General features: G+C 44.5%; 1 protein-coding gene across 5 annotated transcripts in view; it reads left to right on the top strand.

Annotated features, from left to right (window-relative positions):
- KALRN (kalirin RhoGEF kinase) overlaps positions 1 to 15952 on the top strand; it is a gene marked incomplete at both ends in the record, with an annotated part of 639791 nt that overhangs the window by 495160 nt on the left and 128679 nt on the right. The window lies entirely within an intron of this gene.

Genomic DNA, 15952 nt, shown 5'->3' with positions numbered 1-15952 from the left:
TGAGGCTCGTCATGCAGGGCTAACTGGAGGGAACGGGCATCTCACCGTCTCCATCATACCAAGTCAGATGCCACTCTGGCCGCTATGTTCTGTTATTTGAAAAAAATGTTGACTTCTCTTATCTACTATTACCTCCCATTTCTTTGTGCTTCTGGATTTATAACTTCTCCCCTTATGTTGTTTTTGTCAGCTTTAGGAATTAGTGGAGATATGGCCAGATAATTAAAGGGCAAGATAATTTTTTTGAAAAGGGTCCCAGAACATAAACTGTGGGGTTGGAAGACAGTGACAGGAATAGGTGGGTAGCCAATGAGAGAGACCTCTCAGGCGTTGTAACTAGACGTCTCAGCTACGTTTATTCACTCGTGCATTCAAGAGGTATTTATTGATCAGCTCCCGTGTGCCAGGCATCCCTCTAGACTCAGGAGATGCAACCGCAAGCAAGACAGAGAATGCTCCTGGATCTTGCACCCCTTCCTGAATCTTACATTCTGATGTGTGATGTAACAACCAATAAGTTAACGAACAGGACAACGCAGTAATGATAGGCACTCAAGAAAATTAAATAGGGCTGTGTGTTAAAGAGTAAATGTAGAAACTGCTCCATTCGTAGAAAGCAAGGGGCCCTGAAGTCCAATCTCCTCATCTTAAGAACGAGGAAATTCAGGTGTGGAGAGGGGAAGGGATTTTCCCAGTGTCACACTAGCACCAAGGCCTCCTGAATCCTGCCCCTGCATACTTCCCACTGTTAATGACTGTGCAGTTCATGAGACTGACACTGACAACAGGCCCCGTCTGTGCCCCTCTGTGGTTCTGCCCTCCATCTCAGCACCATGGGAAACAACTAAACCAAACAGCTCCTCAGCTGCAGCCCCAGCTCCAGTGAACAAAGATAAAGCAACTCATCAGCTGCAGACTCATTTGGACCTGGCGGTTCCATGGGCTATGGACGTGCAAATTGACGATGGCCCAGAGCTCCACAGCAGTATTCCTCAATGCCCAGACATGACTTCACATCTCTGTCTCAAAAATTTAACTCAAGATAAAACCAGAGCACTAAACTCCAGTAAAGGGACTTGGTTTCAGGAGAGGTCATCTGGTTTTCACAGGAGTACAGAGACAAAGGTTTACAGGGACAGATTCTGAAGCGCTACACTGAGGCATCAGCAGCAACTTTCCACTTTCCCCTCATGTGGTGGTCCTGGAGCAAAACTGGGAACTATCCGTCCATCCATGATCCCTTTTTTCCCTGAAAAGTATTATACCTCCTTGGAATATTTGTTTTGTTTTGTTTTTCTCCCATTACGCTGTTAACTTGTCTTACAGGTTGTTATTGTTACTTTCATTATAAAGTAACTTCTGGGTAGGAAATATTGGGTAATACTGGAAATTAGAAAGGAGGGGAAAATTACGGAGAGTTCCCCATTCAACAAAGCCAGTCTTTTTTTTTTAATTTATTTTTTTAACATCTTCATTGGAGTATAATTGCTTCACAATGGTGCATTAGTTTCTGCTCTATAACAAAGTGAATCAGCTATACATATACATATATCCCCATATCTCCTCTCTCTTGCGTCTCCCTCCCTCCCACCCTCCCTATCCCACCCATCCAGGTGGTCACAAAGCACCGAGCTGATCTCCCTGTGCTATGCGGCTGCTTCCCACTAGCTATCTCTCTTACATTTGGTAGTATATATAAGTCCTTGCCACTCTCTCACTTCATCCCAGCTCACCCTTTCCCCTCCCCATGTCCTCAAGTCCATTCTCTACATCTGGGTCTTTATTCCTGTCTTGCCCCTAGGTTCTTCATACCCATTTTTTTTTCATTTATATTCCATATATGTGTTAGCATATGGTATTTTTTTTCTCTTTCTGACTTATTTCACTCTGTGTGACAGATTCTAGGTCCATCCACCTCACTACAAATAACTCACTTCCGTTTCTTTTTATGGCCGAGTAATATTCCATTGTATATATGTGCCACATCTTTATCCATTCATCTGTCGATGGGCACTTAGGTTGCTTCCATGTCATGGCTCTTGTAAATAGAGCTGCAATGAACATTGTGGTATATGACTCTCTTTGAATTATGGTTTTCTCAGGGTATATGCCCAGTAAGTGGGATTGCTGGGTCGTATGGTAGTTCTATTTGTAGTTTTTTAAGGAACCTCCATACTGTTCTCCATAGTGGCTGTATCAATTTACATTCCCATCAACAGTGCAAGAGTGTTCCCTTTTCTCCACACCCTCTCCAGCATTTATTGTTTGTAGATTTTTTGAAGATGGCCATTCTGACTGGTGTGAGGTGATACCTCATTGTAGTTTTGATTTGCATTTCTCTAATGATTAGTGATGTTGAGCATCCTTTCATGTGTTTGTTGGCAATCTGTATATCTTCTTTGGAGAAATGTCTGTTTAGGTCTTCTGCCCATTTTTGGATTGGGTTGTTTGGTTTTTTGATATTGAGCTCCATGAGCAGCTTGTAAATTTTGGAGATTAATCCTTTTTCAGTTGATTCGTTTGCAAATATTTTCTCCCATTCTGAGGGTTGTCTTTTCATCTTGTTTATGGTTTCCTTTGCTGTGCAAAAGCTTTTAAGTTTCATTAGGTCCCATTTGTTTATTTTTGTTTTTATTTCCATTTCTCTAGGAGGTAGGTCAAAAAGGATCTTGCTGTGATTTATATCATAGAGTGTTCTGAATATGTTTTCCTCTAAGAGTTTGATAGTGTCTGGCCTTACATTTAGGTCTTTAATCCATTTGAGTTTATTTTAGTGTATGGTGTTAGGGAATGTTCTAATTTCATTCTTTTACATGTAGCTGTCCGATTTTCCCAGCACCACTTCTTGAAGAGGCTGTCTTTTCTCCATTGTATATCCTTGCCTCCTTTGTCATAGATTAGTTGACCGTAGGTGCGTAGGTTTATCTCTGGGCTTTCTGTCCTGTTCCATTGATCTATATTTCTGTTTTTGTGCCAGTACCATATTGTCTTGATTACTGTAGCTTTGTAGTATAGTCTGAAGTCAGGGAGTCTGATTCCTCCAGCTCCATTTTTTTCCCTCAAGACTGCTTTGGCTATTTGGGGTCTTTTTTGTCTCCATATAAATTTTAAGATTTTTTGTTCTAGTTCTGTTAAAAAAAATGCCATTGGTAATTTGATAGGGATTTCATTGAATCTGTAGATTGCTCTAGGTAGTACAGTCATTTTCACAATATTGGTCCTTCCAATCCAAGAACATGGTGTATCTCTTCATCTGTGTCATCTTTGATTTCTTTCATCAGTGTCTTATAGTTTTCTGCATACAGGTCTTTTGTCTCTTTAGGTAGGTTTATTCCTAGGTATTTTACTCTTTTTGTTGCAGTGGTAAATGGGAGTGTTTCCTTAATTTCTGTTTCAGATTTTTCATCATTAGTGTATAGGAATGCAAGAGATTTCTGTGCATTAATTTTGTATCCTGCTACTTTACCAGATTCATTGATTAGTTCTAGTAGTTTTCTGGTGGCATCTTTAGGATTCTCTATGTATAGTATCATGTCATCTGCAAACAGTGACAGCTTTACTTCTTCTTTTCTGACTTGGATTCCTTTTATTTCTTTTTCTTCTCTGATTATTGTGGCTAAAACTTCCAAAACTATGTTGAATAATAGTGGTGAGAGTGAGCAACTTTGTCTTGTTCCTGATCTTAGTGGAAATGGTTTCAGTTTTTCACCATTGAGAATGATGTTGGCTGTGGGTTTGACATATATGGCCTTTATTATGTTGAGGTAAGTTCCCTCTATGCCCACTTTCTGGAGAGTTTTTATCATAAGTTGATGTTGAATTTTGTCAAAAGCTTTTTCTGCATCTCTTGAGATGATCATATGGTTTTTATCCTTCAATTTGTTAATATGGTGTATCACATTGATTGATTTGTGTATATTGAAGAATCCTTGCATCCCTGGGATAAATCCCACTTGATCATGGTGTATGATCCTTTTAATATGCTGTTGAATTCTGTCTGCTAGTATTTTGTTGAGGATTTTTGCATCTATGTTTATCAGTGATATTGGTCTGTAGTTTTCTTTCTTTGTGACATCTTTGTCTGGTTTTGGTATCAGGGTGATGGTGGCCTCGTAGAATGAGTTTGGGAGTGTTCCTCCCTCTGCTATATTTTGGAAGAGTTTGAGAAGGATAGGTGTTAACTCTTCTCTAAATGTTTGATAGAATTCTCCTATGAAGCCATCTGGTCCTGAGCTTTTGTTTGTTGGAAGATTTTTAATCACAGTCTCAATTTCAGTGCTTGTGATTGCTCTGCTTATATTTTCTATTTCTTCCTGGTTCAGTCTCGGAAGGTTGTGCTTTTCTAAGCATTTGTCCATTTCTTCCAGCTTGTTCATTTTATTGGCATATAGTTGCTTGTAGTAATCTCTCATGATCCTTTGTATTTCTGCAGTGTCAGTTGTTACTTCTCCTTTTTCATTTCTAATTCTATTGATTTGTCTTCTCCCTATTCGTCTTGATGAGTCGGGCTAATGGTTTATCAATTTTGTTTATCTTCTCAAAGAACCAGCTTTTAGTTTTATTAATCTTTGCTATTGTTTCCTTCACTTCTTTTTCATTTATTTCTGATCTGATCTTTATGATTTCTTTCCTTCTGCTAACTTCGGGGTTTTTTTGTTCTTTTTCTAATTGCTTTAGGTGTAAGGTTAGGTTGTTTATTTGAGATGTTTCTTATTTCTTGAGGTAGGATTGTATTGCTATAAACTTCCCTCTTAGAACTACTTTTGCTGCATCCCATAGGTTTTGGATCGTCTTGTTTTCATTGTCATTTGTTTCTAAGTATTTTTTGATTTCCTCTTTGATTTCTTCTGTGGTCTCTTGCTTATTTAGTAGTATATTGTTTAGCCTCCATGTGTTTGTATTTTTTACAGTTTTTTTTTCCTGTAATTGATATCTAGTCTCATAATGTTGTGGTTGGAAAAGATACTTGATATGATTTCAGTTTTCTTAAATTTACCAAGGCTTGATTTGTGACCCAAGATATGATCTATCCTGGAGAATGTTCCATGAGCACTTGAGAAGAAAGTGTATTCTGTTGTTTTTGGATGGAATGTCCTATAAATATCAATTAAGTCCATCTTGTTTAATGTATCGTTTAAAGCTTGTGTTTCCTTATTTATTTTCATTTTATATGATCTGTCCAATGGTGAAAGTGGGGTGTTAAAGTCCCCTACTATGATTGTGTTACTGTAGATTTCCCCTTTCATGGCTGTTAGCATTTGCCTTATGTATTGAGGTGCTCCTATGTTGGGTGCATAAATATTTACAATTGAAATATCTTCTTCTTGGAATGATCCCTTGATCATTATGTAGTGTCCTTCTTTGTCTCTTGTAATAGTCTTTATTTTAATGTCTATTTTGTCTGATATGAGAATTGCTACTCCAGTTTTCTTTTGATTTCCATTTGCATGGAATATCTTTTTCCATCCCCTCACTTTCAGTCTGTATGTGTCCCTAGGTCTGAAGTGGGTCTCTTGTAGACAGCGTATATATGAGTCTTGTGTTTGTATCCATTCAGCCAGTCTATGTCTTTTGGTTGGAGTATTTAATCCATTTACATTTAAGGTAATTATCAATATGTATGTTCCTATTACCATTTTCTTAATTGTTTTGGGTTTTTTATTGTAGGTCTTTTCCTTCTTTTATGTTTTCTGCCTAGAGAAGTTCTTTTAGCATTTGTTGTAAAGCTGGTTTGGTGGTTCTGAATTCTCTTAGCTTTTGCTTGTCTGTAAATGTTTTAATTTCTCCATCGAATCTGAATGAGATCCTTGCTGGGTAGAGTAATCTTGGTTGTAGGTTTTTCCTTTTCATCACTTTAAATATGTCCTGCCACTCCCTTCTGGCTTGCAGAGTTTCTGCTGGAAGATCAGCTGTTAACCTTATGGGAATTCCCTTGTATGTTATTTGTTGTTTTTCGCTTGCTGCTTTTAGTATTTTTTCTTTTATTTAATTTTTGATAGTTTGATTAATATGTGTCTTGGCATGTTTCTCCTTGGATTTATCCTGTATGGGACTCTATGAGCTTCCTGGAGTTGATTAACTATTTCCTTTCCCATGTTAGGGAAGTTTTCAACTATAATCTCTTCAAATATTTTCTCAGTCCCTTTCTTTTTCTCTTCTTCTTCTGGGACCCCTATAATTTGAATGTTGGTGTGTTTAATGTTGTCCCAGGGGTCTCTGAGACTCTCCTCAATTCTTTTCATTCTTTTTTCTTTATTCTGCTCTGCAGTAGTTATTTCCACTATTTTATCTTCCAGGTCACTTATCCATTCTTCTGCCTCAGTTATTGGGCTATTGATTCCTTCTAGAGAATTTTTAATTTCATTTATTGGTTGTTCATCACTGTTTGTTTGCTCTTTAGTTCTTCTAGGTCCTTGTTAAATGTTTCTTGTATTTTCTCCATTCTATTTCCAAGATTTTGGATCATTTTTACTATCATTGCTCTGAATTCTTTCTCAGGTAGACTGCCTATTTCCTCTTCATTTGTTTGGTCTGGTGGCTTTTTACCTTGCTCCTTCATCTGCTGTGTGTTTGTCTTCTCATTTTGCGTAAGTTACTGTGTTTGGGGTCTCCTTTTTGCAGGCTGCGGGTTCGTAGTTCCCATTGTTTTTGGTGTCTACCCCCAGTGGCTAAGGTTGGTTCAGTGGGTTGTGTAGGCTTCCTGGTGGAGGGGACTAGTGCCTGTGTTCTGGTGGATGAGGCTGGATCTTGTCTTTCTGGTGGGCAGGACCATGTCTGGTGGTGTGTTTTGGGGTGTCTGTGACTTTTTTATGATTTTAGGCAGCCTCTCTGCTAATGGGTGGGGTTGCTTTCCTGTCTTGCTAGTTGTTTGGCAGAAGGTGTCCAGCACTGTAGCTTGCTGGTTGTTGAGTGGAGCTGGGTATTAGCGTTGAGATGGAGATCTCTGGGAGAACTTCCGCTGTTTGATATTATGTGGATCCGGGAGGTCTCTGGTGGACCAGTGTCCTGAACGTGGCTCTCCCACCTCAGAGGCACAGGCTTAACACCCAGCCGGAGCACCAGGACCCTGTCAGCCACATGGCTCAGAAGAAAAGGGAGAAAAGAAAGAAAGAGAGAAAGAGAAAAGAGAGAAAGAGAGAGAGAGAGAGAGAGAGAGAGAGGGAGAGGGAGAAAGGGAGGAAGGGAGGAAGGGAGGAAGGAAGGAAGGAAGGAAAGAAGGAAAGAAAGAAAGAAAGGAAGGAAGGAAAGAAGGAAGGAAGAAAGAAAGAAAGGAAAGAAAGAAAGAAAAAGGAAGGAAGGAAGGAAATAAAGTTATTAAAATAAAAACTAATTATTAAAAATAAAAAAATTAATAAAAAAAAGAAAGAAAGAAGAGAGCAACCAAACCAAAAACACAAAAAAGAAAACAAAACAAAAATACAGACAGAACCCTAGGACAAATGGTAAAAAAAGCTATACAGACAAAATCTCACAGAGAAGCATACACATACACACTCACAAAAAGAGAAAAAGGAAAAATATATACATATCATTGCTCCCAGAGTCCACCTCCTCAATTTGGGATGGTTCGTTGTCTATTCATGTATTCCACAGATGCAGGGTACATCAAGTTGACTGTGGAGCTTTAATCCGCTGCTCCTGAGGCTGCTGGGAGAGATTTCCCTTTCTCTTCTTTGTTCGCACAGCTCCCGGGGTTCAGCTTTGGATTTGGCCCCGCCTCTGCGTGTAGGTCGGCTGAGTGCGTCTGTTCTTCACTCAGACAGGACAGGGTTAAAGGAGCAGCTGATTCGGGGGCTCTGGCTCACTCAGGGCGCGGGGAGCCTGCGGCGGCAGAGCCCAGCGTGACATTGCACCAGCCTGAGGCGTGCCGTGCATTCTCCCGTGGAAGTTGTCCCTGGGTCACGGGACCCTGGCAGGGGCGGGCTGCACAGGCTACTGGCAGGGCAGGTGTGGATAGTGACCTGTGCTTGCACACAGGCTTCTTGGTGGCGGCAGCAGCAGCCTTAGTGTCTCCTGCCCGTCTCTGGGGTCCACACTGATAGCCGTGGCTCGCGCCTGTCTCTGGAGCTCGTTTAGGCAGTGCTCTGAATCCCCTCTCCTCGCGCACCCCGAAACAATGGTCTCTTCGGCAGGTCCAGACTTTTCCCCGGACTCCCTCCCAGCTAGCTGTGGTGCACTAGCCCCCTTCAGACTGTGTTCACACGGCCAACCCCAGTCCTTTCCCTGGGATCTGACCCCCGAAGCCCGAGCCTCAACTCCCAGCCCCCACCCGCCCTGGCAGGTGAGCAGACAAGCCTCTCGGGCTGGTGAGTGCTGGTCGGCACCGATCCTTTGTGCAGGAATCTCTCTGCTTTGCCCTCCGCACCCCTGTTGCTGCGCTCTCCTCCGTGGCTCCGAAGCTTCCCCCCACCCCACCCCTGTCCCCACCAGTGAAGGGGCTTCCTAGTGTATGGAAACCTTTCCTCCTTCACAGCTCCCTCCCACTGGTGCAGGTCCCGTCCCTATCCTTTTGTCTCTGTTCTTTCTTTTTTCTTTTGCCCTACCCAGGTACATGGGGAGTTTTTTGCCTTTTGGGAAGTCTGAGGTCTTCTGCCGGCGTTCAGTAGGTGTTCTGTAGGAGTTGTTCCATATGTAGATGTATTTCTGATGTATTTGTGGGGAGGAAGGTGATCTCCACATCTTACTCTTCCGCCATCTTGAAGGTCCCAACCCAAACTTAACATTTTGATGAATTTCCTTCTTGTTAGTTTCCTATGAATAGAATAAGTTGTTGATGTTCTTTACATAGTTGTATAAGCAACTTTACGTCCTGTCCTTTTTTCTTTTTTACTTTGTATGTGATAAGCAGTTTGTAAGCTATTATAAAGCTTTATAAATATCTAACGGCTGCACAATTAAGCATTCACCTAGTGGACGTATCATAATAACGTGACCATTTCCTTCCTGTTAGATTTTTATATTCTAGTTTTAGGGGCTTTTCAATGTTATAGCTGTGAAGTTTTTCTCATTGAAAAATGCTGTTATGAACATCTTCATGCTTAAAGCCATGTGAGTACCACAGCCTGCTACCCGTATACTGCTTCTCATCATTTTACTTGGAAGGGAGTCATAAACACACTCTGCTTTGAGGCGTTTTGTGGAAAGGGTATTACTTAATGAAATGAGATTAATCTCTGATGGTGGGATTCCAGGTATTGGCAGCAGGCATAGCGGGTGTTGGGGGAGAGAACGACAGTTTTGAACAGGAGTTGGCAGGCCTTCTCTGTGTCCTTTCAACTGCAGCAAGTAGACACCTTCCAACCTCACATTTTTCTGGGCCAGCCCTGGCCTCCTGCATTGCCATTCACATGTAGACATTAGTTCACAGAACTCTATGCCTGGCACTGCCTAAGCGTCGCGGAAGAATTAGATGTGGGAGTCGGAGCCCAGGCAGCCAGGAGAGGAAGTCTGACTTACCTGATGGGCACTCCTGAGCATGATTCCCTATCTGTCGGAGCATCAGATCCTAGTGCTTGGCGAGGCTGTGTCAGGAACTGATGATCACAGCTAGCAGTAGAGTCAGGTGGCAGGTACTGTGCCCAGTTAGATCCATAGGAAAGGAGAGCTTCTTCAGATGGAAGGTTCATGGAAAGCAGTGCAGAATGGAAAGGAGGTGGTGAATCCTCATTTTTCATAAAGGGGTCTGGGGTCCCACCATTCCCTTGTTTTTAATAGGAAAAACACGTGCTGACTTGGGGAATGCTTAAAGGTGTCCGTGTCACCTTCCCTAGACAGCTAGGGTCAGTTCTTCTAGTTGGCCAGGGTTAGGGCAAGACTCCATTAAGATTTTTGAAAGGGGAAAAAAATATTCATTTACATAATAATTTATGACATAATTAATACATATATACATCTGGTACAGTCTATATTCAGGCAAATGTACCATCAAATTGATTTATCTTTTCCATTTCTTCTCTACTCCTAACTTTCCCTTCAAATTTAAATACTTAATACCTCTGGAAGTTATTTTTAAACACTTAGAGAGCTAACTCTGCTCAAGGCACTGTCCTAAGTGCTTTAAAAGTATTATCTCATTTGATACTGTAAAGCATCTCATTTAATCCTCATAGCAACCTATGAACTAGGTACTGTGATCTATCCCCATGCTACAGATGAGCAAACTGAGACCAAGAGGTTAAATAACTTGCCCCTGGTCACACAGCTGGTGAGGGGCTCCAGAGTATGTGCCTTACCACTAGGCTGTGCTGCCTTGGGAGAATCAGGTTACCAGAGCACACAGAAGCTGAGGGCCTGAAATGACAAGAGTGGGGAGGGGTACAGTCCTGTGTTTCTGAATGTCACTGGAAACCCCGCAGGGAGTAATCATGTTCTTCCTCTGTAACACGGGGAAGCTCACAGGGGTGATCTAGCTCACACTGTTTATACAAGAAGGAGGTTCAGTTAATCTCCAAATAGTAACTGAGCAAAAATGGACCTACATGAAAGCAATAGTTTCTGGCGAATATGAGCAAGAACCAGGGGTGGTTATGAAGCTTCCTCTGGCGTATAGCATTGTGCACGCTGGAAAGAGGGCCACACGACTGTCACTGAGGAGTGGGAGGAACTTGAGGGACAGGTGCTCCTTAAGCTGCCCTCTGGGAAGCCTCTCAGAGGGTGGAGGACGATGTCACCCAGGGACTGGGCAAGAGGGGAACAGGCTCCACCAAGAAAGGCTGGACCCAGAAAGGAGGGAGACTGGGAAAGGAAGCGAAAGAATCAGATGATGACTCAGGGGCAATGGGAGGAGATCCAAGTGGCAATTAGCATCAAAGAGGTTAGCAGGCCTCACCCAAAGACTCATGCCAAGGCCAGACTGAGACTCACTGGGGGCTGGGGGTCACTGTGAAGGGAGAAAGATGGGAGATTACAGAAACTGGGGTACAATCAGAAAAGACTCCAACACACCTGACCCCGTGCTGAGTCTGTGCTATAAGGTCAAGGCTCCCAACATTTCTCTAGCAGGAATAAGTTTGGTCTTAGAATCTGGAATAGGATCAATGTTTGGAAGTTAAGTATCCATCCAAAACCACGATGCGGCCTCGGAGTTTTGAACAGGGCATGATAGCCCTTCCTGGTGCCCGAGTCACCTCTGACCTCCGTGGTGGTGAGAGATGGGGCTAAGGACACCCATCAAATGGGAATGCTGTTCATTGAGAGCGTAACCAACGAGCTTATAGAAAAGACCCAACGTACATTGTGAAAAGACAGAAAATAGCCTACTGAGGGGTCATCTTAGAGAAATCAGGGACTCTGCTAATGGAGAGAAAAGTCAAGTGCTTACGTTTCAGTCGGTAAAAAGGGTCTACACCACAAGGCTTGCTTTTCTCTTGAGAAATCCTTAGAGAGAGGACCTTATCGTAGTAGCTTTGTCTTCTTTGAGGACGAACGTAACTCAGCTCAGTGGAGAGCAGGGCATCTGAAGTGCCGGGAAAGTCAGCAAGTTGCCTGATGACAGATCTACAGAGTGAAGCCTGCAGGTGAAGAAGGGTGAGGCCGAGATAACACAGGATTTGCGGACAGATGGCTGGCAGCAGGGAGGAGAGCAGGTAGTCAAAGCAGGGAAGAGGGGCCAGGGGTCCTGAGGAAGTTATGACAGTAGTCGAAGTTTAGAGCCATGAAATGGGAGGATGGAGCAAGGGGAGGGGAGGAAAGATGCATCAGAGAGGTAGGAGTGGAGGCTGGTTAGGGGAAAGCAGGAGGAAGCAGCTATTCAAGCAATTGACGCATCTTTAAGTCAGTATGCGGGAGAGATAGCCATTGCGAGACAGAGAGAGAAAGTGTTAAGCTGGAGGGGCTTCTGTGCTGCCTCAGCTGTGAACGGCTCTACAGGGAGGGGTCCAGTGGCCAAAAGACAAGCCCAGCAGGGAGGCAAAGAGGGTAAATGGGCAGTGGCTTTCCAGCTCCATCCATGTCTCCGTGGTTAGTTAGTCAAGCACGGGAACAGCTGAGAGACGGTAATATGCGGCAGCTTTTTTTGTTGGGAAAGCACAAAAGGGGTCACATCTCTGACCAGGGAGTGTTGAAAATGAAGCCAGATGTGAAAAATAACCTGCAGGCCTAAAAGGGAAAATTAGAAAATGAACATGCCAAGAAACATTCAATTAAAACCTAAAGATCTGCAAAGGAGGACATGAAAACAGTTCTTAAATGGCTATGGAGAAGAAAAGAATTAGGTGAAAGCAAGAAATGTTCTTTGCAGCATTTTCTACAACAGGCTGTTTGGATAAACCTATTTAAGTTCCTGGGACCAGAGAGTTAGCTCAGGGAGGGAGGTGGGAACTTCTGAAGGTGCCACTCACTACAAAGGCCGTGAGAAGCCGTGAGGGTGGGGACACACCCACTGGTCCTTTGGAAATGGGGAGAGGAAGGGGAGAAAATAATGGTCCTGGGGCTCTGTGAGACACACGCCAGAATCGGACAGAAAGAAAAGAGAAACACGTGTACTTTTCTATGCAACTGCTAGTTCAGGATTTGTGAGGGATTTGGGTTTATTGGTTAATGAGGGGCACATTCTGTGTAATTAACGTTCAGTAGGTGGTGGGACGCATCGCAGTCCAGAAGACGTAAAGCGCGAAGCCTGAATGAATTACTCTGAGGATTGCTAGGAAAAGCCTCAAGTGTGCCAAGATTCCTCAAAGATCTCTTGGCCCCTCTGCCCGTGACCCTTCCCCTAGCAGCAGGGACTCTTAGAACTTCCCAGTACTGTTTCTATTGTGGGCTCTCTGCAGCAGTGTTTCTCAAGTGTGAAGCCCAAGTCCCCCGTGTACCCTATAACTTCCCCGTTGCTCTGGGGAGAGGATAAGGGATTGTTCGGCGGGCAGCCATGCCTGACCATTGCCTCATCCATTTCTCCTAATCCCCTCGACTGCCACTCTTTGGAATTCCCTTATTGCCATTGGGTGGGGACCCCGAGTAGTAACCTCTATGACCAAGCCCTTGAGGTGAGGAACCGGGACATCCACCCTTTATTTGACTCATAATGGGTTTGGCTGGATCTAGAGCTTGAGCACCACAGAAATGCCCATCCGTCATCTTCCACTTCCTCCTGTGTCTCTGGATGGGGCAGCCTGACAGCAGCACCTCGTGGTGTTTCCAGGCTTCTCTCCAGGACCTGGATCTTTGAATTGTACAAGCACACAGCCTGGCTCTATGCTGTCCTACCCCAACCAACCCTGGCCCCCTACCTGCCCATGGCTGGGTCTGGCTGTACCTTGCCCCAGAGGGCGGGGAACCTTGTGTCTGGGAACCTGCCGGGCTCTTTGCATCCAGAACCTCAGGCCCTCTCTGCTTCGCCTCCGCAGTCTGCGGAGGGCCACATCCGGCCCTGAAAAGGCTGCAGGTTACATCTCGGGCCCTGTGCACCTTTGGTCCCGGGAAAGAACCTGAGTACCTGAGGGTGGCACAGAGGAGACCTCCACGGAGGCATAACAGCTCAGCAACAGAGCTTCTCAGAGTTAAGGAAATTTCGTGGTCATCTAACCTAGCACCCTACAGATGGTCCATTCGTAGAAAGCGGAATCAACTTAGTGGGATGCCACCAGCGATTGAGAAAAAAGTTAAACAGAATATCAGAGTGCAATTTGTGTTTCAGTGATACAGTTTTTCATATGTAGTGTAGACTCATCAAGAATTGCAATCCAGAGCTTCCCTGGTGGCACAGTGGTTAAGAATCCGCCTGCCAATGCAGGGGACACAGGTTCGAGCCCTGGCCCGGGAAGATCCCACATGCCACGGAGCAAATAAGCCCCTGTGCCACAACTACTGAGTCTGCACTCTAGAGCCAAAAAAAACCCCACAACTTGTGAAGCCCATGCGCCAAGAGCCTGTGCTCCGCAACAAGAGAAGCCACCTCCATGAGAAGCCCGCGCACTACAACGAAGAGTAGCCCCCATTCGCCGCAACTAGAGAAAGCCCACGCACAGCAACGAAGACCCAACACAGTCAAAAAAAAAAAAAAAAGGATTGCAATCCAAAAAGCTTGAGAGACCTGATGGAGGTCTCCTAAAGCAAACTGAGAGGCGCAGTAGCTCAAGCCACTGATGTCTTCTTCTCTCCACGTGGCTCCCACCCTCTCCAACCACAAACATACCTGAAAATATGTAATTTGCCCTGTGGTGTGTGGTTTAAGGAACGTGGGATTTGTAGTCGAGGTCTGGGTTCAAGCCTAGCTGGGTGACTGTGGGAAACCATCTAGCAGTGTTTCTCAAACAGTATCCCAAGGACCCCCTTTTCAGAATCGTGAGTTTCAGGGGGAGGGGAGTTTCCTTGTTAAAAATATGCATTTCTGGACCCTAACCCAGGCCTCCTGAATCCTAACCTGTAATTGGGGGCCGGGGCAAGGGAGGGCTCAGCTAGAGTATGTGCATTTTCAATAACCTCCCATTGAGTGTGATTGTTACGCACACTCAATGTTCCAACCACTGACCTTGACATTTCTGAGCTTAAATTTCTTGATACAAGAGGTAGAGGTGGCATGGATAATGTATGTGAAGGTACGTTACACACGGTGAAAGCACTCTTCAGACTTGAGGTATTCCCATCCCATGACACCCTTCTCTAGATGACACTTCAGGGAAGATAGCACCAGGAGAGGGGGGTAGTGGGGTCTGTGCACTTAATGGGACCAGGAAAGTTAAACGGAAAAAAAAAGGAACCAGAACCATGTGTATTTCTTCTTCTGTCTCTTTCCATCTCCCACCTTCTGTCCTAAAGTTTCTCTTCTTGATCTAAGCCCAACGGCAGTACCGTGCCCATCCGTAGAGACGTGTTTAGAGTGGGCTCCGTGCTTTATGGTTGGTGATGATACCTTTTGCAACCGTCAGTCTGACGCGTCATGTTAACCTTTTCAAGCCCACGGTAACATTCAGCTTCCTTTAATAGAAAATTCTCACCGTCCTGAACGCTGAGCTTGTTGATTCCCTACTCACTGTGCTTGAAGTAACTACCCAACATATCTGGACTAGTGCATTACTGCGGCTGCTGGTGCAGACAGCGCAGGCCCTAAAGGCTTAAATCAGAGATGTGCAGACTGAAAGCGAGTTACCTGGAGGTGGTAGGGGGCTTTCCCCCAAACCTTAGGAACAGGCTGCCGATCCAGGCCCCTGGGCCTCCCTTTCTTCCCTTTCCCTCCTTGTCACCCTGCCCCTAAGTGCAGCAGCTCTTCCAAGAGGGAGGCTTTATGCTGAGTTCTAGAAGACAAATGAATAACTAATGGTTTCTCGTGGTAAGAGTGAAAGTCTGAGTGTTCAGCTAGTAGAGGGTGTTCCTATCTCGGGGTCTCTCTGCCCAGTTTTATCGATTCTGCCCCAGGAGCAGTGCCAGGCCTGGAGGGAGGACAGGCTGGAGCACTAAGGACGGTTCCTAAGGAAGATGTGCCCCTTCTTCCCTGCCCATCTTTCCACTCTTCCTCCTGGTCCCCAGAGGCTGAACTAGTGCAAAACAATTCTGTTCCCCTTCCAGATAAACAGTCTTCTTCTTCTGCCTTTGAGTTGAAGGCTCGTTCTTTTTTATATCACTAGTGCAAAACAATTCTGTTCCCCTTCCAGATCAACAGGCTTCTTCTTCTGCCTTTGAGTTGAGGGCTCGTTCTTTTTTGTATCACTAGTGCCTCCTGCTTATGCTGGTGGCTCCAGCGCGGGGTAGGGATGGGGAGGGTTGCAGGGCCGAGAAGGAAGGGAGGTCTTCTCTTCCATGATTCCCAATATCAACTAGAGTCAAGTGAGAGTGAGCAAGTTGGAAATGATGCCCAGAGGAGTCCGAGGCCTGGAGTGCAGGCAGGCGTGGGGCACGGGGCGGAGCCCTTGGAAGAAGTAAAGGGACTACTGGGGAAGGGGTTGGAGGACACAGTTAGCTGGAAGCTTGGTAAAGGAATAATGAAAAGAACTCCACTGGAACAAGAAGGAATTAGAAGCAA

The sequence above is a fragment of the Grampus griseus genome, assembly GCF_964374135.1.
Source record: "Grampus griseus genome assembly, chromosome: 5".
Taxonomy (NCBI): domain Eukaryota; kingdom Metazoa; phylum Chordata; class Mammalia; order Artiodactyla; family Delphinidae; genus Grampus; species Grampus griseus.
This window is presented reverse-complemented; position numbering and strand designations above follow the sequence as displayed.